Below are 23,488 nucleotides of genomic sequence, written 5' to 3' on the forward strand. Positions count from 1 at the left end.
ACTACAAATGACTACAGCGTTAACGCTAATTTACACACTCTGCCATTCACTACAGGACGTACGAAATCTTCTCAGTCTGCTGTATGTTCACCGACTGTTGCCTGATAACGGCTTTCAACACCGTAACTTTCATAGCTTCCGTGTTCACGTCCTTACTGGCCGGCGACTCTCTCACAAGTAACTCCAACTTTTCGAACTGCATTCTCAAGACTCTTGTAATCGCAGCTGCTCCTTGTTACATAGCCTCAGCACTTATCGCACAGAAAACATCTTTCCAAATAATTTTCTATTGTTGCATCGCATAGCTGTCGCACGGACCGCGTATAGAACACAGCTTTTCCCAGTTACTCCATTGTTGCGCATTAATTTGTTGCGGCTTTACATAACCGCCATTGTTTACAAAGCTATTACATAGCAGCGGCTGTTGTATATCTGATTATTTCGCGGTCGGTGCCTAATAATGGGCCTACATGCCACAATATTATAAAATTTTTAATATTTATTAAAGTGCTTTTCATGGTTTGTCATTAAGAATCCCTTTGACTTCAGAAAAGTTGGGCATAGGAACACAGTTCTTTTCAGAATTCATGGGCTTCTATAACGTCGCATTCCTCAGTTGTCAGGAGTTTAGTTCTCTGGCCCATGACAATTCAAAATTAATTCTGAAACAATAAATTATTTCAGTAGTTGGTAATTCTGTTTTGGTTGGTAGGCCATACCCAGGAACTATTCACGGTCTCCGGCCAGAGCGTCTAGTGCGGTTTTATGATTGACGAAACAGAGAATGAGGCAAGGAAGCTTATCGAAACCCACGTGATGTCTTAGTGTGTTGGGAAATTTGACTGACGGAAGGAAAGAGAAAATGTGAGTTGCTAAATTTGTGGTTCCTTAGGAAGTTGCATCTGCCCAGCTGAACCTTTTAACACAGCGTGAACATTACTATTGCTTCCGAAATTGTCATTCCTTCTTAAAATGAAGTTTACTTTCATGTGAGTAGTGCCACGTTAAGGTATAATACAATTTGGGGTGAAGTTTCTTTGACATGAGATAACACTGCTTTATTCAGGATGTTCTGAAATGTTTCACACACACCAGCCTGGCGTCCTTGAACTAAGAGGTCTGGCAGTACGCTATATATATTTAATTTAGGATTAAGGAAATTAAAACTTCGCTGTCGAAAATTCCATCAGTTGTTAAACTTCCCCAGAAATTCGCAAGTCAGTATTATGAAATTATAAGTTATATTTGCCAGAGAGTTTACAGGAGTTTTACGAAAACATATTAATTGGTTCAATAGCAATTTGAGGGTAGAAGCACATAAACATGAGCTTATCAAGATATTGATATCAGAATTTAATAATTCATTATATTAGAAGGTAAGTGGACTTTGGTTATGGCCCGTAGAATAGAAAGAAGATGAGCATAACCTCAAAACTTGGCTGTGTTTGCCAGATCCCTGTCTGCAAATAATGCTAGAAGTACTGTGCCTACCAACATTTTTAAAAGTATCCCCATTTTACAAACATTCAATTTTATTAAAAAGAAGCATATTTTGAAGAGGAAGTATTGATTTCTCTAGACACTAAAAAATTTGGATTCCTTCCAATGTTGCGAAAGACGTAAAAACCTTTCAGTCCCGGAACTACGTTCCTGGTTGCCTTGTGAGATACTCTTCAAGCGACCAGAAATTACAAGATTAAATTACTTAGGTTTCACAAACAAGTAATGCATGTTTATGATATATGTATACGTCGTATGTATACTGTTCCGCGACGTACTGGCCAGACGTCATGACTGTGGTGTCCTGCCCATCATTGGAGCAACAATATCCAGTCGATTCGCCAATGCTATTGAATTAGGCGCTAGTGGAGCAGACTATGTTGAACTCCTGTAACACGACCGAGTTCCTGCTTTTACAATACATCTATGTATTGTATGTAAATGCTTCGCATTTTGACTACGGCTAAGCTGCAACACAACACAGGCACACTAGCCTATAGGCCTCTAGGCTAGTGTGCCTGTGTTGTGTTGCAGTTAGGTCGTAGTCAAAATGGGAAGCACACTACAAATGAAGAATATACCGACATATATTTCTTATAAGGTTTCTGCACTGAAAAATGTGAGGCCGCTATAATGGAAACCGGCAACCATATCCATTTGGCAGGATTGCATGTTGCGAAACATTTGAAAACGTATACATAACTTAGAGGGAGACTGGCACCTTCACACGAGCGAACGTAAAACGTGAACAAGGACGTTGAAGCGAAGATGATATTCTGAAACGAAGCTCAAACACTAGTATGTGCAGAATTTCCAGGATGATTGGTGTAGCACAGACATAAATATGATTAATTTTGCACGATGATGGTTTCTATCCCTGACACTTCCAAAGAGTTCAACACAACTTACAGAGGATCACACCCACCTTGTACGATTCTGTGACCTGCTGCAACCACGACTACATATTCTGCGTGATATTCTGTTAAAGGATGAGGCTCACTTTACCCGGAGTGGTATAACAAGCACAAGGAATTCGTACTCTTGAGCACACGAAAATCCGCATGCGGTAGCCGAACGTTCTTTTCAACACTTATTATCAGTTAATGTGTGATGTGGAGTACTGGACAACAAGCTATCGCGGAACGTTTGACATCTCCTTATTACAGAAACTTTCTGGAAAGTTAATTGCCGCTGAATTTAGTGGATGTGCCTCTTGCAACACACAACATAACAGCGCACTTCCATATTTCAGCAGAGCCATAACGGATTCCTTTAACGAAGATTATAAAGGAAGAGGTGGACCGGTGGCTTAGCCGCTCGCTCTCCCACTTACATCCAATAGATTTATTTCTATGGGGTTGCATGAAGTCAAGATTTTATCACAGTGGTAAACTGGAAGCAAAACGCTGGTTGCTAGAGGCTATGGATGAAGTCGCCTTTGGTATCGGAAATAAACTTGGTCGAATGCATTTACAATATTAAATAGCACAACGTTCGGGAGCATGCATACAGTCTACTGGTGGACATTTCGAACTTGTATTCTAAAAACCTTAAATCTTTATTTCTGCAAGATTTAAAAATTATGATAATGAAGTTTGAATGAAAATATGTTGTTTTTTTTTTTCCCAGTGCTACAATAAGCTAGCGCTTAACTCAATAACAGTGTTGCATTAACCTGTATTCTGTTGGTAGTTTTCTCCGAATGGCCTGCAGTCACGTTTCTGAAGTTCACCCAATGCCTTGTGGAACAGTTTATATACATACAAAAGCGGAGTTTGACAAGATGTCGTTGAAGAGCGGACTAGCTCATAACATAAGCCAGGAACAAAGCAAATTATCTGGTTATAATTAGGTTCAATTAATTTCGCTGTATTCTACCAAGAGGAGGACGCGTCAGACAAAACCCAGACTCAGGTGAAGAGAACAGGAAGATATTATGTTCTAGTTGTCGCGTAAATATTACTTAAGCAAAAACGAAAGCAAGAGTATAATAATTTGAAACAAGAACTTATTTTCATATCGGCCTCTGTAATACTGGGATGCTACAAAAGAAGGTTAGATTTTTCCCCCCATTATTTTCAGATGATCAGCCTGTCATAGTTTCTGTTTTGGTAAAATTATTCTGTAGCTATACTCCTCAGATATTTACATCACCATCGTGGTTGTAAAGAGATTGATGAAACGGCAATTATATGGTGATTGAATATGAAGGAAGTGTGATATTTGACACCTTCCGTTCAGCTTTCGTCTTCTGCGTCGTGGCAGATGTATCACAAGGATCAGGGAGTGAAAGTTTTCCCGAATATATCTTAGTGCATTTCTAATAGAATAATGTTTATTGCATCTTTATTAATTGAAATATAAAGGATGGAATTCTATGGAAGACGGCTTTAATTGTGCTCCAAATATTGTATTCTAACTTCGAACATGATCTGAATTGTTGGAAGCAGATGTAGATTGTATAAGAGGACATAAAGGAAATTAGTTTCGTTCTTCCTACCTTTCACATCAAGGTTCACATTAGGATAAGCAGAAAATGTTTAATGAACCTAAACATTTTTGTACTTTCAGGGCTTCGATAGCTTTAATTTATCTTGAGATTAATTTTTTAATTAAAGCGCTGTAGGTTATTGTCTCCCTTCACTATAAATGACTTTATCTGTGTTCCAAACATATCTCTTCATTATCTCCTTTATTCTTCCCACACACTTGATTTTTAGTTAATATTGATCGTGATTATTGTGCGTTACAGATAAATGTTCATTTTAACTTGGATATTAAGTTGGTAGCGACTCGTTTTTTTAAATAATTGCATGATAATATATCATGATACTTCGTGTTACGCCTTATCTTATCGCTTTTCCACGTGGATTTGTGGTCAAGGTGTTAATGATATTTTGGCGAGGAATAGTCCTTGGTGACTATGCACATTCCTCGATACGTGATCTCGGAATATGAGACTGTATTTCACTGGTCCGTTTGAACTTTGCAAATTAAACAGACGCTCCTTAAACCACTCAATGAAGTGAAGAAATTGACACCTTAAGCATTTTACGACTTAAGGAAAAACATGTCATAACACTTCAAAGTCAAGGATCCAAGCATCACAAAGTAACAAGTGCGGGTGTTCTGAATACAGTGAAATGTGCCATATGCATACTAGCGCCTCAGTTTACAGGCATCAATTCACGATGCTCACAAAATACTTCATTCAGTGATAATACAGAGTAAATCCTTATTCTGAAGCTCACTTCTTTAACTCCGTTTTATATGCTTTGAGCCAAATAATAATATAATTTTAGTGTTATATACAAGATATGCAACTCAAAGTTAAGACTGAATAATCAAGTAAGAAACAGGTTTGATTTGCCAAAGAATTGCGACAGGGAAGATGCTAATCGCCCACGTTGTTTGAAATATATCTTGAGGCCGTAATGACGAATTTTAAAAGAAATTGCAGATGAATTAATATACTAATTGGGGACACTAATAATTATTCACCAAACTCTGAAAATTATTAAGTACCTACAACTTAAGATCGTAATTATCATACTGGAATCCGTTGGTTGGATTTGTGGATTGTTTCACTCACAACTGAATACAGATGCATAATAAGAATTTAAGGTGTTGGTCTTTTCTATTGGATCTGTGATGGGATTGTCATTATAGCCTTTGACTGCCGGGATATTTTCTCTATTTCCTCTGCACCTTTTAACATATCCGAAAAACTCTGCCCAGCAATTACCCTCTTTTTGTAAGACCGAATGTAAAAGTCTCCTGAGCCTTCCTTTTTTCTACCAGTAACTCCCTAGAGAAACGTTTCAACTCCTCTCAGTAATGTTCTTCAAATTCCCTCTTATTGTACACCCTCACCTTTATCTTTAACCATTTAACTTCTCTGTTATAACACTCTGGATGCGGATTTTTACTCAGAATTTTATGAGGCACAAAACGTTCCATACCATTGAAAACTATGTCCTTAGAACTTTTCCATATCTTCTCTACACAGCTACCATTCCCAGCCCACAAGATAAACTTTTCCCTAAGAAAGGTTTGTAAACCTAATATGTCTGTCTTGTGGTATAACGGGACTGTTCTTTCCATTTTAGGCTGTCGACAAATATCATCCCCTTCTACTTCCAATAGTACCCCGCTATGATCACCGATTCCAGGTACAATGTTACAAGAGGTAAGTGGATTATCAGGCCTGAAGAGGTAAAGGTCCAGTAAGGCGTTTCCTCTTGTGGGACCGCCTACAACCTATGTGTAGCCATTATGCCATAACATTTTGTTTACCAATGCTTGAAAGCCGCTTATTTTTCCCGCATCCCCATCCCAGTCCGCCGGATATAAGTTCAAATCTCCACCTATTATATCTATGTATATACATATACACACACACCGAAGAGGTAACACCCATTGGTTTAGAAAAGAAAGAATAAATAGTGGTGTGCCATGAATATAGGCATGTCTTTATAATAACTGATACAGTTGTTAAATAGATTATAGGAATAAGCCATAAAATTACTCGAAACCGTTAAGAAGTTGAGCTCAGAGTGCTGGAATAACATAAAATAGGAGGGAGGTTTAGAGAAATTTAACATACAGATCGAAGGTAATACGGGTATAAACGAAATAGATTAATAGGAGAGTGGCTACTGAAACGGAATGTTTATCCAACATGGATAAAGTCGGGAGCATAAAAGTAACTGCTATTATTAGAATGGAGGATAAGCCACGGAATAGAAACCATCGTGCTAGTAATGGCAGATAGAAGGCAGCATTGAGGGCTACATATCTGCCAGTTGAACAACAGGCGATTTACTTACTTGCTTACTCACGGAGATGAGCCCTGCTGGAGCAGCCGCCAATTCTGCAGCAAATCAAGAATTTCCCTGCATTTTATGGAACCCGAAGGTTCATAACCGTGTTCACAAGAGCCCTACACTAATCCCTATCCTGAGCCAGATCAATCAAATCCATACTATCCCATCCTATCTCTCTAAGATCCATTTTAATGTTGCCCACCCACCTACGCATTGGTCTCTTTCCTTCTGGTTTTCCCACCAATATACTATACGCATTCCTCGTCTCCCCCATTTGTGCTACATGCCATGCCCACCTCATCGTCCTTGACTTGATAATTCTAATTATACTTGGAAAAAAGTATAAGTTATGAAGCTCCTCATTATGCAGTTTTCTCCAACCTCCTGTCACTTCATCCCTCTACGGTCCAAATATTCTCCTCAGCACCCTCTTCTCAAAAACCCTCAGTCTATGTTCCTTCCTTAATGTCAGAGACCAAGTTTCACACCCATACAGAATCACAGGGAAAAGTATAGTTTTGTATATTCTAATTTTTATGTTTTTAAGCAGCAGAAGGGAAGACAAAAGTTTCTGGACTGTATGGTAGCAAGTATTATCCGAATTCAATATCCTCAGGCGAATAGAAATGAATATGTTTTGGGCATGTGAAGACGGAGTTAATTGTTGTGGACCGGGTACACGAATATATGTATATATAAAATAACTTTTGTATTCTAAGTTCATGGATTTGCCCGGTCAACAGTGGCGACTCAACACAGGACCGAAGTTTTGATGATGGCAGGGTGTGCACATTTCAGATTTGACAGTTGGCAGAATGACTGGCGGGATAAAGCGAAGGTACTCGGAGACTACCAGTCTCGTTACGACACTTTCCGCCCCAAATTCCAGTTGCATTACGCTGGAGTTAAACCTGGATATCCTAGATATGAAGCCCGCAACTACCGTCTCCAGTTATGTCGGCGTTTTTTTTTTTGTTTTCTTCTAAAGCATTTATCCTTATATTAATGTATGTTTCTTTTATTCTTCAAATCAAGTTTCCTACATTTTTCAGTTGATGTTTTATATCAATGCCCATACAGGACAGATATTTTTATCGATTTAAATTTGATCTAACAGAAATGAGTATCACGAATTTATTAAATAATTTTCCTGGAGAGTAGAGCGCGGCCGGCGCGTAAGGCTGGCAACCTTACCGCCACCTTTGAGCCGATTGTCTAGATAATGTGGGACCCTCAACGTCTCACAACCCTATGGGCCTTCACGGTCTGTTACAGGAATAGCTTTACAAAGAAGTTTTCACTCTTATTTCTGGCTTATTTAACAATACTTCATCAACTTCCATATCACCGATTTATTGGATGAATACTACACGGGAAGAACTTGAAAACGGTTGAGATTCTTCAGGTACGGAGCAGGATTTGAATGGAGGGACTGAGGAAAACCACACAAATTTCTGTCAGGACTGTCCATGTCCGGAATTAGATTGGGCTCCGGACCTTCTGAATTAGACGCAGGATTGAGGATTGCTGTGTTCCACGTTCGATGTTACACCTTGAGATTATCATATTCAGTCTCATAATGTTAAGAGGAACATTGTTATTCAAATACTTCGTTAGCCCGCCTTTTGGATTCTGTTATTCATAACATAGGAATGTAATGCCGCAAATTGCATAACAAAGAACTTGTACCCTTATGCCAAACAAGCGACAAACACGTTTTGTTCTACACTTCTCATGCATGCAGCAACTGTGACTGTGACTTACCAGAAAGCTTTGTGACAAATGAAAGTATGTTTATGAAACGAGTGTCATGTCCAGGAAAACCATAAGAAACTGTAATTTAATAGGACACAACATCCTCTGGCCTATGTTAATAATGTTAATTTGTTGGACAAATATCAGTAGCATGCGAAAACAACACAAAAGCGCCATCATCCTGAGTAAGGATGTTCGCATACAGGAAGTAAGTGTATGTTCAAGCTCCTTCAACAAAATGCAGGAAAAATTATAATATAAATATCTCTAATAAGTCCTTAGAAAACGTGGCAATTTCACATACTAGAGAAGGACACTATCAGATAAAACTACATTGGTGAAGAATTTAAGAGAAGATGAATTCGGAGAATATTTTACAATATTCCGTTCATATTTTTACCGCGTTCTATCAAATATTAAAAACTAAAATGTGCAAAACTGTAATTTTACTTGTAGTTATCTATGTGAGTGAAATTTGAAACCAGAGCCAGGATTTAAAAAATTGCTACGAATGTTTCTCCTAGATTCCATTTCCTAGAGAAGAGCAAGAGTTAAATTCTAGAGTCACGTTCCATCCGATTGGAATTACGGCCTGGTTACCGGCTAGCATAGCTCAAGCGGTTAGTCGCTGGCTTCCCACCGCGGTGGCCCGCGTTCGATCCCGGGTCTGGTCAAGTGGGATTTGTGGTGGACAAAGTGGTTCTGGGGCAGGATTTCTCCGAGTACTTCGGTTTCCCCTGCCAATCTTCATTCCATCAAATTCTACATCATCATAATAACCCGGAGCAGGCTACAATAAGCCAATCAGTGGCCGCCGTGCCACCCCCCACTAAGCGAATTAAAAAAAAATACCTGCTCGCTTAACTGAGATACCCTTGGTATCACCACTAACCGTATAGTTTTCTTCGTCCTTCTCCTGTCGAATTTTAAATTAATCAGACATCCATGATCATCTGATTTCGCTTGATCCTATGCAATGGAAATGATGCAGATTTATAGGTAAAGATCTAATTAATTTTCAAAGACTGAATTTCTTATAAGTAATAAATAAAAATTAAATTTATATTTCACGGGAAACATATTACACTTTCGTTACAAAGATCAGTCTCCCGTATAAGGAAAGCGCCACTACTTATTGCATTCACTACTGGAAACATATTGTGTGGGAAGAATTTACAGTTGCAGTGTATTTAAGCAGGCGGAATGTATAAAAACATCAAGGGTTTAAAGTAAATGAATTGCTCCATCCTCTAATTATTGTGCTTTATATGAATATTATGTAAGTCCACAAAATTTCTCAACAAATACTGGAAAATTTAAATATGACAAGATAGAAAATATAAATTTAGTTAGAGGATGAGGGCACGATAATAGCATAAATGAGGTGATTTTCTGGTTTCTTTCATCCAGAGATAAATTCCTTCCATGCATATATCTTAAAATCCCACTGGCCTAGTCCATTTTTCTTTGTCTCCCTCATCCTTACATCATAATATCCCTTGTTCATTCTTCTGATATCGCCACACAATTACGGTTCTTATAACTAATTCCCCGACTAAGTCCAAACTATTTTAATATGGCCCTAAAATCATCCCGAATTCTTATTAATTGAATGGGGGTGCATACTGCGGCAAGTATCATGCATAGGTAAGGGAAAGTTGTCCTTATTCCCATGAAGAGGTTTGAGAGAGTGGATGTGTAGATCCATGTATTCTTGACCTTGGTACTAGTTGGAGGTCAGTGGTCAGCTTTATGCCACAGCCGCTTTTCTCCGGCAAAAGAACCCCCGGCACGCGTTAAATAGAAGTCTGAGTGGTATCCAAAACCAGTCTTGACGACGTGGAGAGAAAAATACTCTTTCTCTTACAGGGACTCGAATTCCGACCCCTAGGCTGTCTAGCTCGTAGCCAGTCGCTTGGCCGATTTTATTTTCTCAGCTCTTATGTAAGATACATATCATTCACTCACTCACTCATGGAGCTGAGCCCTTCTTGAAAAGCCGCCAATTTTGCAGCTACTCAAGAACTTCCCAGCATTTTATAGAAACAGAAGGTTCATTACCGTATCCACAAGAGCCCTCCAACAATTCATACCTTGAACCAGATCGATCCATTCCATACCATCCCACTCTATCCATCTTAGATCCATTTTAATATTGTTCACCCATCTATGTCTTGATCTTCCTAATGGTCTCTTTTTGTTTTGCCTTTCCCATCAATATCCTATGTGCATTCCTCTTCTCCTCATTCTTGCTACATTCCTTGCCTTTCTCATCATGTTTTACTTTTTTTTACTGCTAGTGAGGTGGGACTAAGTCCCTTGTACTGCGGCCACTTCTGGCCTATTGTACCAGTCCCAGATGATAGGTGAGGGTGATTGTGGAGCAGTTGGTGGAATGAAGATTGGCAGGGGAAACCGAAGCACTCGGAGAAAACCTGACCCAGCACCACTTTGTCCACCACAAATCCTGCTTGACCAGACCCGGGATCGAACCCAGGCCGCAGCGGTTGGAAGGCAGCGACTAATCGCTTGAACTACGGCGCGGCCGTCCTCTTTCAGTTGATCACTATAATTTAAATTGACGAAGAGTACAAGTTATGAAGCTCCTCATTATGTACTTTATTCCAACCTCCTGTCTCTTCATCTCTCTTTGATCCAGATATTTTCCTCAGCACCCTGTTCTCCAACACCCCCAGTCTATGTTCCTCCCTTAGTGTCAGAGACCAAGTTTCACAGCCATACAGAACCACAGGGAAAATTATAGTCTTGTAATGTAATATTCATATATAAAAAAATGTCAAGGGCAAACTCCGCAAAGAAGAAGTTCACATAGATGTGAGGAAAATCGGAGAATGGATCTCCGGAAGGTGTGGCGTGGAGGCTGCAGTCTGCTTTTACCGGTTCCCACGGTCTCTTCGCTTGCATATTTTTTCTTCTACCCTGAAGATGGAGGCGATACGTTCCTCCGAAACATCGGTTAACACCACATATACACGGTGCCAAATCCCAGAAGACTGCTTTCTTCATGTGAATAATTAAATGGAAAGATTGTAGAAGGGATTGATTGTGGCCTCATTTAAGTTACTATAGCAGAATTTGGCTGATCACAGTGATCACGCGGTCTATGAATGAACTGTCTTCTCCCGCTCAAACATTGGGTTCGTGGTTTCGATTCGCACTCGAGACGTGGATGTTTGTCAGCGTTTATTTTTTTATGTTGGCCTTTCTAGGTAGCGGCCTTGCGGCTGGCTGATACCCCGCCCAGTGTGTCCTACCGACTGTCTATATGATTAAGAACTGTGAAACGGAGGCCAAGGCACGTCACGGACTGCAGCGCACGCAGATTATTATCAATATTATTATTATTATTATTATTATTATTATTATTATTATTATCGCAGTATATGTCTGTATGTACTGAGGATCATCACGAAAGATCTCAATCTGTATAGTCAGTACCCCGGCTAAGATTTGAAACGGGAATCTCCCGAATAGAGTCAGAATTTTTACCTCTTGAACTAATTTGCTCTCTGTACAAAACGGTGTTATTTAGCTATTTATTTCCATTTACTTGTCCGTTAGTTAGATCCTGATAACTTTCTGCTCAGAAAAGAATCCAATATGCAGTTTCTTGTGTTCCTGGACCCACAATTACTTCATAAATATAAATAGGAGAACTCAGCTTCCGATGTGCGACGATCAAGCACAGGAGAAGGAAATGCCGATTAGAAAGGAATCTCTTTACGTTAAGGAAACAAGCCTGGGGGAAGTATTCATTTCCGACGTCACTTTTTAGACCACACGTTCAAGATAAAGAAATGAGCTGGGCCGACATCACTGAAATTCCTCTCAGTTTTCTTCTAATGTGACGTCGAATACCAAAGGAATTAATGTCACTCCACCGGAAACTGCTTATTAGATTTTTTTCCCAGATATTTTGCTTAATGGAATTTTCACACAGTTAAGGAATACCATATGATGTGTAAGACCTGTAAACCTGCATCAATGTGGAAGAATATAGATCAAGTTGAAAATCATATGTATTTTAATAATCCCCTTGAATAACTTACACTTGAGTTCCAAAATACAGAAGGCTGGAGGCACAATTACGTTAAATGACTCAGAGTTTGAAGGATTGATACTGACGTTAAGTAAACAAATTCAGAATGCCGAAGAGGGCCAACGCGCGGTACAGAACTCTGAGCCTGATTGTGGCAAGAATAACACCAACAGTCAGTAAGCTTGGTCTTTGGTAGGGTGTAGGGGCCTTGTTTGGGTGGAGAGGTGATAATGTTTTTTACTTTTGATGCGTAACGTTGGTCCAACTGCGAGATTACGTAGCAGAACTTTGTCTGCTCGTTACTGATTCTTGCCAAAGTGAACTGTGCTTTGGCTTGAGCGAACCAAACTGCTGGTCTGTCGCCCTAGAACGGCGGAAGCCGCACGGCAATTCTTGGTGTCTCTGTTGGTACTGGTTTGCTAGTAATAACAGCATCATGCTGTTTGTCTTCCATTTTGTCTTTCTGTTTTTGTTTGGTACGTAGTTCGCTTTGTAATTTTTTTATGTGTGTTACGTACTGTTGCAGGAGGTCTTCTATTTGACCGCTGTTCATTATTTGTGTTGTATAGTCGGGGTCACCAATGTGGGATTGTCGTATGAATGAAGAGACAACCACTAATTGAACTGTCCTATAGGATTTATTGCAGCTGCACAGTATACACAGACGGATAACAACAATAGTGAACTGCTTGGACACTGAACTGGTATTGTAGAACGGTAGAACTAGACTGTCACTGTAACTTAGTGTATCTTCTTATGTAGCCTAGAATCGGACATATAGAAAACGGTTGCGTAATAGGTACTGCTATTGTCGGTTACTGTGTTTATAAGTTTTTTAGCAACCGCTGTTTACTTGCTTCTGCCTAGCAACAGTTGTTTACTTGTTGTTGCTAAGCAATGACGCTTGCGTTGTCACACTTGCTTGAATGTGGGCCGTTCCCACAAAGGCAAAAGTAATAACGGCTTTAATTTTTTTTTATATTCTTGGTAGGGTGGGGGTTAAGAAGTTGTCAGTATCTAAAATATACAGAGTCGAATGTAAGGATGGTCGACAAATGATACATTCTAAATTATTCGAAATGAAGCGGCCGTGGTCTGATCGGGTTACTTTGCCAACTTCAGGCTAGAGGGACGGGAGGAAACCAAGAAGGAAAGGTCAGGAAAGCCTGTGCCTCGCTGGAGATCGTAAGCTGAGGACCTACAAAACAGAAGTCTGTAGTGTAGTCCGCTATCAGCCGACCTTTCAGGGCAATATGTCACCTTCATCTGAAGGATCGAAGAATAGACCAAGCAAGAAAGAGTGTGAAAGCAGGTGGCAAGTCTGTAGCGTTGCAACTACACCAGAATGCTCTGTGCTTGAAGAGTGCGTGCGAATAATTTTTTTTTCTATCCGAAATTCCTCGTGACCCGCAAGGGAGAAGACCGAAACTTTAAAAAACCTGTGGGAAGGCTGTCGGGCCTGTCCCTCCTCTGAGTTTAATCTGAGTTTAGTAACCTTTCTAGGCACTAATTGGAGGCCTTGAAAGGGTGAACTGCCCACAAAAAGGCCGCTACCATATCCTGGTTACAACACATAACAGAGAATCGCCAACAGATATTCAGCGCAGCTGTTTCTCGCTTAACTCACTTAACTCTCTCTGACTAATGATTTGGATAGCGTAGTCGGTATAGAGACCGGCTACGGGCTGGACGACCGAGTGGTCGGAGTTCAAGTCCCGGTAGGGTCAACAATTTTCTCTTCTCCACATCTTCCAGATCGGCTCTGGGGTCCACCCAACTTTCCATTCAATGGGTACCGAAGGATTTCTCCCCGGGTGTAATGCGGCCGGGGAGTGAAGCTGACCACTCACCTCCAGCTAGTGCCGAGGCCAAGAAAATGTGGATCTATACATCCACTGCCCCATACGCCTTCATGGCGGAGTGCTTAATTAGTTAAGCATTTTTTTTTCATTGGTAATACAGCCCCAGTGGGCCTAGGCCTACTTCCATGAACTTCTCAGTTCACTTCGGTTTTTCTAGATCTTACACATTCGGTAGGATTCCTTGGGCGGGTGATCAGCTCGTCGCAAGGCCTCTACCTGTACACAAACACAGAAAAACGCACACACACAAACTAAACATCCATGCCCTGAGTGGGATTCGAACACACGATCCCGGTTTCCAAGCGAGAGAAGACAGTACATGCCTTAGACTGCTCGGCTACCGTGACCGGCAATTAGTTAAGCATAGGGACATTTTTACCTTTAACTTTACTGCTTTGGTTATCTAAAAGGCATAATTAATTTTGGAGAGGAGTTGGGTATCGAAGGCGCCGTCTACCAGATCGGCAGACATGAAACCGCAGAGCATATGAATGAGATGTGGATATTTATGAGAACAGAGGGAGTCATATGGGAAGACAAAAGGAAGATGATTAATTGATTGCAGAATAACGCATTGTCAGACTGAATAACGAGTCATTGTTAAAATACATTTGTTCCTGTAGTTGTGAAAGATTAATTGCGCTACTTATTTCTCACACTTCATCACCGAAGATTTGCTGGTGCACGCTGCTTGTGGCTTGATTCGACAGTCTATTCGAAGCCTGTAGAGGATGGCCTGAGGGAAGCCATAGAAATCTTCAACCATGACAGCAGGAAGAGATTTGGACCCAGAGCCCTCTGTAAACGAAAGAGGAGTTCTTCCCGATCGATCGAGACATGCAGTAACATATTTTTAAATTACACATCCTAACGTGGAGAACGCATATAAAAGCTAAGAGAAGACAACTGGAGCTCAAAACCGGAAATATGAATTGGCTAATCGACAAAAAATCACAGCTATCTCTTGAAAACAAAATAATCCTATACAAAACGATTATCAAACCAGTCTGGACCTACGGGATAGAGTTATGGGGATGCAGCAAACCCTCCAGCACAATAATTCTCCGAACGTTTCAATCCAAAACGCTAAGAAAACTAGTTAATGCTCCCTGGTACGTATCAAACGCTACCTTACACAATGATCTAAGCATACCATATGTAACAGAAATCATCAGAGCATACGCGGAGAAACACAAAAGCCGGACCACTCAAAACAACAACCAACTAATAGGAAACCTCTTCAACCAACCAGCAATAGAAAGAAGACTAAATAGAATGTGGCCAGAGAATCTCATTAGATAAGCACCAGAGAATCATCGGAGGATGATACCTGCTTCAATATTACACACACCCATCCCTTTTACTAATTACTCTATTTATGTGTATTGAGTAGATTGTGAAAAGAAATTACACATGCGCAACATCTTGACCTCTACGAATGACGAAGCATTCAGAACGGTGAAGTACCCGTATTTACGGAGGCGACCTGCAACGACCGGACAGAACCGGCTGGCACGGCTCTGAGCAGCACGGACTCCAAATGCGGCCGTACAAAACCTTCAATGAAGTCAACTTGAATATTTTAAAGTAGTTTTCATACAGCAATTAAAATATGCATTTTTGATCCTTCTCCGTTTGGCAGCACATGGAAATACTCCGCAATGTACATTATAACGGCATATCAAACCATAAGTTAGAAAGTCGTGTTTATAGAATATGTTATTAGTCTACTGATTACAAATTTATTGTTTTCTTGATTTATACAAACATTTGTAATGTGAATTACAGTTCTTAAAATAATTCCGTTCATTAATGTTTTGAGAACGAGCAATAAACTACAAAATGACGGAAAATAAATTAATTTATTGAAGTTATAAATATTTATTATGAAAACAAACATACAGCCTAAACATAAAACTGTAAATATTGGAATGGGTACTTAAGGACAATAGAGTATAGGTAGAAGCATAAACAATAGAACATGTTACCTGAAGACCGACTGTAAGAAGCAGTGTCACGTGCTGTGTACAGAGCCGCTTCTGTGCTTCGTTCTCGCGAAAGTTTATGTTTGCAGGTCTCGGCTACTCAGTGTAATTGAGGGCAAGGTTCCGTAGAGTGAACCACCGTACCTCACCGTACAGTGACCTACCTGACGCAAGCCAAATTGTCATATCTCTGCGTGTGGAGATGGAAATCTCTGCACAGCCTCGTGAAGGTTCTTTGTCTTACCCAAGAAGAGAGAGAAAGAGAGAGAGAGAGACAAAAAATTTCGTCATACAAAACCCCAGATAAGTGTTCTACAGTAACCTGTGCTGAAGCTGGCGATCTCGCACTAGACGAAGTTATTTCGATGGACTGTATGACGGTCTAAGAATTAAGATGCATGGATAGTAGTGTTGTCTTTTTGAAGTGTTGAATTTTCTCAAACCAGTAATTGGATTCATTTGGGGGCCGCCCCATAGCTCAGGCGGTTAGTCGTTAGCTTCCAAACGGGGCAGCCCGGGTTCGAGACCAGGTCTGGTCATGTGGGGTTTGTGGTGGACAAAATTGCGCTGGGGCAGGTTTCCTCCGAGTACTTCGGTTTCCTATGCCAGTCTTCATTCTACCAATTGCTCCACAATCACCATCATGTGTCATCTGGGGCCGGTAAATAGGCCAATAGTGGCCACAGTATCAAATTAACTCAGTCTCACCCCACTAAGAATAATAAAAAAATTAAACAATAAAGAAGTGGATTCAGTTTAATTAGATGTGAAGTCCTCGTCGGTGAATGTTAAGACCGGTCTTCTGAGATGTGAGGCCTTGTAAGTGGTAATTTGTTAATCAACGTTTCGGAGAAACATGCTTTCACCATCTTTATGGTAAATGGAGGCCGTATGTTTCTCCGAAACGTCGTTATATATCTAACAGGCTACACGGCGTAGCATCCCAGAAGACTACACTATTGAGTCGGTTTTATTTATGTACTGTCTGTTGCACTGAATTGGCTCCATTCGGGAGAGTCCTACTGAGAAGCTGCCCAGGGAATTCCCCCTCCTTTCTCAGAACCTCGAGGTCCATTACATATTCACAAGACATTGACATTTGTCGCAAACGCGTCACGACGCTTGTCGTCACATTTCGGACTTCGGAATATTCTTGTAATAATAATTTGTATTCAGTTCATACCAACTAAAATTATTGCAAAAGAGAATAAGTCTGATTAATTCCCTAAATATTTAACTCAGTATATGATACCAAATTGTATTCCATTAATATAATAATATAACAGAACAACGGAAAATATAAGTAAATGCGTGTTGCCGTTGTATCTCTTCATAGTTCATAGTTCTATGTGATAACAAATTTCCCACTCTTCACCAGGCATTGACCAGATTGTCACCTGATCTCCATTATTATCCCGGCACCAATTCTCGTCACATTCACAAGATCTCGGTGCTTTGGCGAAGATGAGCTATCACTTTGTCCTACCCGAGTTATAGAGACACATAGCAGAATAACGGACCAGAAACAGATCATAATTTTGGTTGGTAAGAGCAGTACGAGTATGTCCCTTCGACACGTTGGTGTTCATCTACCAGAACACAAGTCATCACAACCCAGAATATTGAATTCTTGATTCAGTATTATTTGCTTGTCTTCTGCTGACTAGCTCTGAGCAGCTCAGTCTTCTATAGAAGTTCCCACCTCTCTTGGAACCTGAAGGTTCTTCATATGCTCTGCAGACATTGGCACCGATCCTGGTCCTGAGCCAGATAAATCCTGTTCACATCCTCATACCATATTTCCTTAATATCCCACGTACGCCCAGGTCCCGTATGTCTCCTAGGCCTCTCTTCTCTGCAGGTTTTCCGAATGAAACCTTGTATGCATTTCTCATTAGTAAACATGTCTCCAGAGAATTCTAACATTCAAAGTTTCAAACCTCACGTCATTTTCCGTTACGCAGGTCTTTCCAAATGACCCTTTATGACCGAGGGCCTGTTTAACATTCCATTAGCCCTTTCCCAATCCTCCCCCTTCCTCTAACGGCTAATTTTATCGAGAATATATATATATATATGTATATATATATATATACTGTATCTGCATACGAAATGTGACCATGAGTATTCTAACATTTACGTATTTTAGCGCCCAGGGTGCTGTCATTTGTAAGTATAGATATGGATTTTTTTCTACTTCTGTAAAACAAATCTTTTCGATAGTTTGAAGGCGTATTTATATGAGCCTTAAAACATCCCATTCCAAACATCTCTAAGTGCTGATACCGTTCTTGAAGTGAAAGAAGGCTGTGACTTATTAGTGTCCATTGTAGCTGGAACATAAATGTAGGCCACGGTCGTTTTCCTTGCATCAACCGATTCGCCATTCATAATGGCCACCACTCTCACACATGACGACCTTTGCAATTGTCACATACGAAAGAACACAAACGTGGTCATCATGCTGATAACTCGTGCCGAGACGCTCTCGCTGGAAAACCTTACAGATTGGTGTGGGATTCATTCTTAGCTGTTAGCAGGAGAGCTTTAAGTGCTATACAGGGGATCTCAGGACCTCGCTGGTTGCTCACAGATTCTCTATTTCTGAGGACATCAGTCGGTCTTGTAAAGGCCATTTGACCAGGGCCCAGAAGTCTGGTGTAATCATAACGTTTTAGACTTGCATTCGATAGGTACCAAATTTGAATCTTACTCGGAACAGCGATTTTTGTGGTTATTTCTCTGTGTTTTTCTTAATTCTCTTCAGGCGAATGCCTATGTGGTTATAGAATACAAACTAAACCAAAAGATTGACACCTTCCAAATTCTTGCTATTCACTTGTGTGGTTATTTTCCCATGCCACTCACGATATGTTATTTGTGGAGCAAAATACTACTCAGAATAACATGATAATCATTCAGTCGTTTATTTCATTGGCTAGATTGTGTCAGACTACAAGCAGGTGTAAGGATTTGTATAAGGTTCTAGTTACTTCTTATATAAATATTAGAGTTTATCGCCAAGAATAATCAGAACAAAATATTATAGAAGTGACTTGAAAGGCACAGGTAACGGTGAATTGTAAAGGATGTGACACATTTTGGGATGTTGTCCACGATTTGTCTCAAATGGCAAAAAGAACGGAAATCCACGTTGGGCTGGTTAGTCTCTGGCCGAGATCCAAACCCTCAGATCACCCGAATACGTAGCACAGAACAGCATGGACATCGGTTACGCAGCAGTAGGATGACTGGAACAGAACATATCACCAATAGAGAACTATACACCCATGCCCCCTTTTCGCTCCCATGATAATAACGATAGATACAGGATATGTAGGCGTCGAGAGAGATGTGTTGGCGACAGTTCAGAAGGTCCAGTTCCTTACCATTGCCCATCTGAAGGTTCTGTTCTGCAATTCTGCTGTGAAGGCAGAGGAAAACTACGAACATTTTCCATTTAAGTAGATGAAAATGCGGTCGAGATTCTAACCGAATAACTCCCAACTACAAACGTACAGACTTGCTGCTACACCTTTCTCAAAAATAGACAGGTACACTACTTGCGTGTTTCAATATTCCTACAGCCTGCCTGCAGCACGCTTCTTATGAGAGTATTTTCTTATTGCTAGTGGGGTGGGACTATTTTTTTATTGCTAGTGGGGTGGGACTAAGTCCCTTGTACTGCGGCCACTTCTGGCCTATTGTACCAGCCCCATATGATAGGTGAGGGTGATTGTGGAGCAATTGGTAGAATGAAGATTTGCAGGGGAAACCGGGGTACTCGGAGAAAAACAGCCCCAGCGCCACTTTGTCCACCACAAATCCCACTTGGCCAGACCCGGGATCGAACCCGGGCCGCCACGATGGGAAGCCAGCGACTAACCGCTTGAGCTATGGCGCGGCCTCTTGTAAGAGTAACTGCTCTGCCAGTTGCCCGCAGGCAGTATTAAGACCGGGAATCCCAGCAGAACGTTCGCCACAAACGGTCCTGCGTATATTGGACGACTATATGACGAAAGTTGTCTCACCACAAGCACAAAGCCAAACTGGATTTTTTCACAAATATATGGACGTCATAGTAACATGTCGGCCTGCCTTGAATTCGTGGAAGTCTTGTTCTGTCTACAGTGTTACAATATTGCCCTGCATGGAAGAACATCAGAGTCACTAGATGACACATACCTCCATCTGTACTCAGACCCTCCTAATGACCGTTAGTTTCCGGCAAACAGCCGAGAGAACATAAATCCAGTTGAATTTGTGCAAGGAATTTCGAAATTTAACGCCATGATGTGGAATCGTGTGTATGTGGCTAAGCCTTCTACTAATTTTTTGTCACAGTGATTGATTTTCATGAACTTTAACACGAATGTCATGAAGTTCTAGATCACATCATGCGACAGACGCCAGCCATATGGAATCCTGAAATGTGTGACGGCAGATATTTGAAAAAAAAAAAATCTTTAATGCCAACTTATGAATTAAAAGTAAAATAATAACCCACGTTAAGCCTCTTGTGTCTACGGCTTGGCACAATTTCATTTTGCAAGGGGAGGAGGCCTCCAGACGTGGAAGATATCTACGAATACCCATATTGAATAAGCAGTCACAGACAGCCGACAAGGAATGGTACTCCAGCTTGGCGTTTAAGAAGACAGCTGCCACTCCTCAATGGTGCAGTGCTTCCGTTTTACGCCACCGATGTCGCAACGAATGTTCTCATCGTTATCACAGCTCTAATCTCAACAATCAGTAGGCCTACATCTGGTTAGTTCACATCCGGCAGGAACCGTGTAACTTACGTAACTTCCCCTGCACCTCTGCATCACAGTATACTGCGGCTCTCCTTTCTTCTTTGTGACAAACCATCGTGTCAGTTCCTGATCTAAGCACCACGCCACGAAGGCGGTGGCGTTAAAGCACTATCTCAATGCTATGGTAGCTTTACCGCCCCTCCCCCCGTAAGTCCACCCATTGAATCAGACATTGAGTGTATCCCGGAGCCTCTTTAAGAAATAAAAATTTCGTTATCCCTACCAGGAATGAAACTCCGGCCATCCTACAAGTATTCTGTCACTTCACTGATTGAGCTGTGACAGCTCCATAAATTCTGTATAGCTTCATGAAGAGTCCAAGTCATAGAACTCCTCGGTGTAAAATTATTTTCCATATACATGTAATTAAGTACACGCCTTCTATTAATTCCACACACCTGAAGCCTGTTCCGTTTCAGAATTAATTCTACGTATATATTGATCCTCTACTTTCTTGGTAGAATTTCTCAGACAAAGGAGCGACCCATTTCGGGGTCTCTGATTACGTGGAAACACAACGCAGAAAAGCGCAGCCAATATCCTTCCTATGTAAAGTCTGATATTTACACGGCGGAGGCTACAAAGAATGCCGTCTTCTGGGATGTGGTGACTTGTAGATCTCGTGTGAACCGATCTTTCGGAGGAACATATCGCCTCCAGCATCAGGGTAGACAAACCCAGGAGCGAGGAGCCAGCTTGTGCAGGTGGCTGCTGCAGACTGCACTCTGTAGCCACCTGATCACACAAGATCTACAGTGTCACATCCCAGAAGACGACATTCTTCAAATATCCTTCCTCTTGCATGACTCGAGCCCACGACCCTAATGAGCTTCACAGCACATAGTCTGAAGATCTAGGTGTACATGCAATAATAGAGTGTATCCTAGAAACCCTTCAGATTCTATGAAAAAGGCTGGGAATTTCTTGACAAACTGAAGGACTTCTGAAGAATAATTTTGCTCCAACCAGTTGGTTAGGTTTGTGTCTCATATTTCTTTCCCTCTGCCCACTTAGCTGGAAAATCCGAGTACACAAGGTCCCGACATCTCTAATTTTGGCTGGAGAAGAAGGGATGCGGCAAATTAAGGAAGTTACAAAATTAGAAGCATTTCACTGTCACTGGAAGGGAGTGCGGCGTTTATGTGGCAGTCTGAATGCTAATGATGTACGAGTCCGTCCAACCCGAACTGCTAGTTGCCGTTGCGTGTATGTCACAACACCTGCAAGGTATGATTGGATTAAAATTGCCAAGACTGAAGCGAGTCAATTGCTTTCCACATTAAAGACGGGCACATAATTTGTAACATATACACAAATCGGCTCTGATGAAAGTTACGAGCACAACAAGACTATGTTACTAATACTGATGAGGGTGGTAGGTTTATGCTGTAACAACTGGCGCAAAAAAAAAAATCGGACTAACCACAGTGTGTTCCAAAAATTACGTCATATGGGCTTAATGTGCGTATATGTATATATATAAATGTAATCAAATGCATATATATTCATAACAGTTTTTCTGTCCTTTATAAACATTTATATTATTATTCATTCATTGATTTATTAAAATTCCTGTTTCTCCCACTTGGAGCATAAGGCATCTGCGAAACGCTTTTTTCACTACAGTTTCTTAATCTTATAGACAGTCGGTAGGACTCATTGGATGGGGGATCAGGCCGTCTCAAGGCCGCTGCCTGCTTATGACAACACAATCACACAATAAACTTACACAAACATCCATGCCTCGAGTGGGATTCGAACCCACGACCCAAGTGTTAGAGCGGGCAAAGACAGTTCATGCCACAGACAGCGCAGCCACTGTGATCGGCTATATTATTGTGGGCCTATAGTATTTTGTAACCACAGTAATTAAAGTTTGAGATCTTCTCAATAATACGTGTATCATCCTTTTCACCTCTGACTAAATTAAAATGAATCTTCAAAATGCAAGAGTTCTCAGACACTGAACTTCACACACAGATACATTTTCCAGCATTGCGTGGTCCATGGAAGCCGCCCTGTTCACTGCCAGGTAAAGGAACACGAATCAAAATTAAGCCGAGTAATTACGCTTGATGGACCCATGGACCGTCACAAGCCCACTGAATTACTCTGACCCTTTCTGACTGCGCATCTGTTAAAAAACATATAAAATAGAATTCAAAACAAAATAAACTCAAAATAAGTCCAACTTATGTGAGATTTGAAGTTTCAAGGGACCAGAAGATTTACGTTTTGGTGTTCTGGTTTATGATACCACATAGACTTGTCAGTGGTTACCGATATTTCGGAACCTCAATCTTCAGGACACCATGTTTTAATACTGATATAAATATTTCGATCCTAGTCACGAGAAATGCATGTGGCACAGGAAGGCGATAACGAAGCATAAGCAAGCAGCGGATGTTGCGAAATATACAAGAGTACAAATGGAACTGAAATTTAGGAATATAAGGAAAATATGATGCGAGGTCGGAGAACGTTATCTGCTAAGTCATGATCTTAGTGACCTTGAATCTTGTATTCCTTAATTCAAACAATATTTAACTGTGTAAGATTTGAGGCTTTCACGGCGGTGATTATGAAGAAAGCAGTCTTCTGGGATTTGGCACCGTGTATATGTGGTGTTAACCGACGTTTCNTCTTTAAAGATGCAAACTCTCCCTCACCTGGAAGCTACAGG

The 23,488-nt window shown here is 40.8% G+C and overlaps 1 protein-coding gene across 4 annotated transcripts in view; it reads left to right on the forward strand.

Annotated features, from left to right (window-relative positions):
- The first annotated feature begins 737 nt into the window (after positions 1 to 737).
- Positions 738 to 23,488, forward strand: part of LOC111873279 (sodium-dependent nutrient amino acid transporter 1) — a 105,046-nt gene continuing 82,295 nt past the window's right edge. For 3 of the 4 annotated variants that reach the window (XR_002844369.2, XM_023867856.2, XM_023867859.2), the window contains exons 1-2: positions 738 to 864; positions 5,610 to 5,689. The gene's annotated coding sequence lies outside the window, so the exon portion shown is untranslated. Of the gene's footprint in view, positions 865 to 5,609; positions 5,690 to 21,819; positions 22,033 to 23,488 lie in introns of all 4 variants that reach the window. The other variant, XM_023867858.2, reaches the window with a different exon arrangement.

Source organism: Cryptotermes secundus, unplaced genomic scaffold (assembly GCF_002891405.2).
Source record: "Cryptotermes secundus unplaced genomic scaffold, Csec_1.0 scaffold131, whole genome shotgun sequence".
NCBI lineage: Eukaryota > Metazoa > Arthropoda > Insecta > Blattodea > Kalotermitidae > Cryptotermes > Cryptotermes secundus.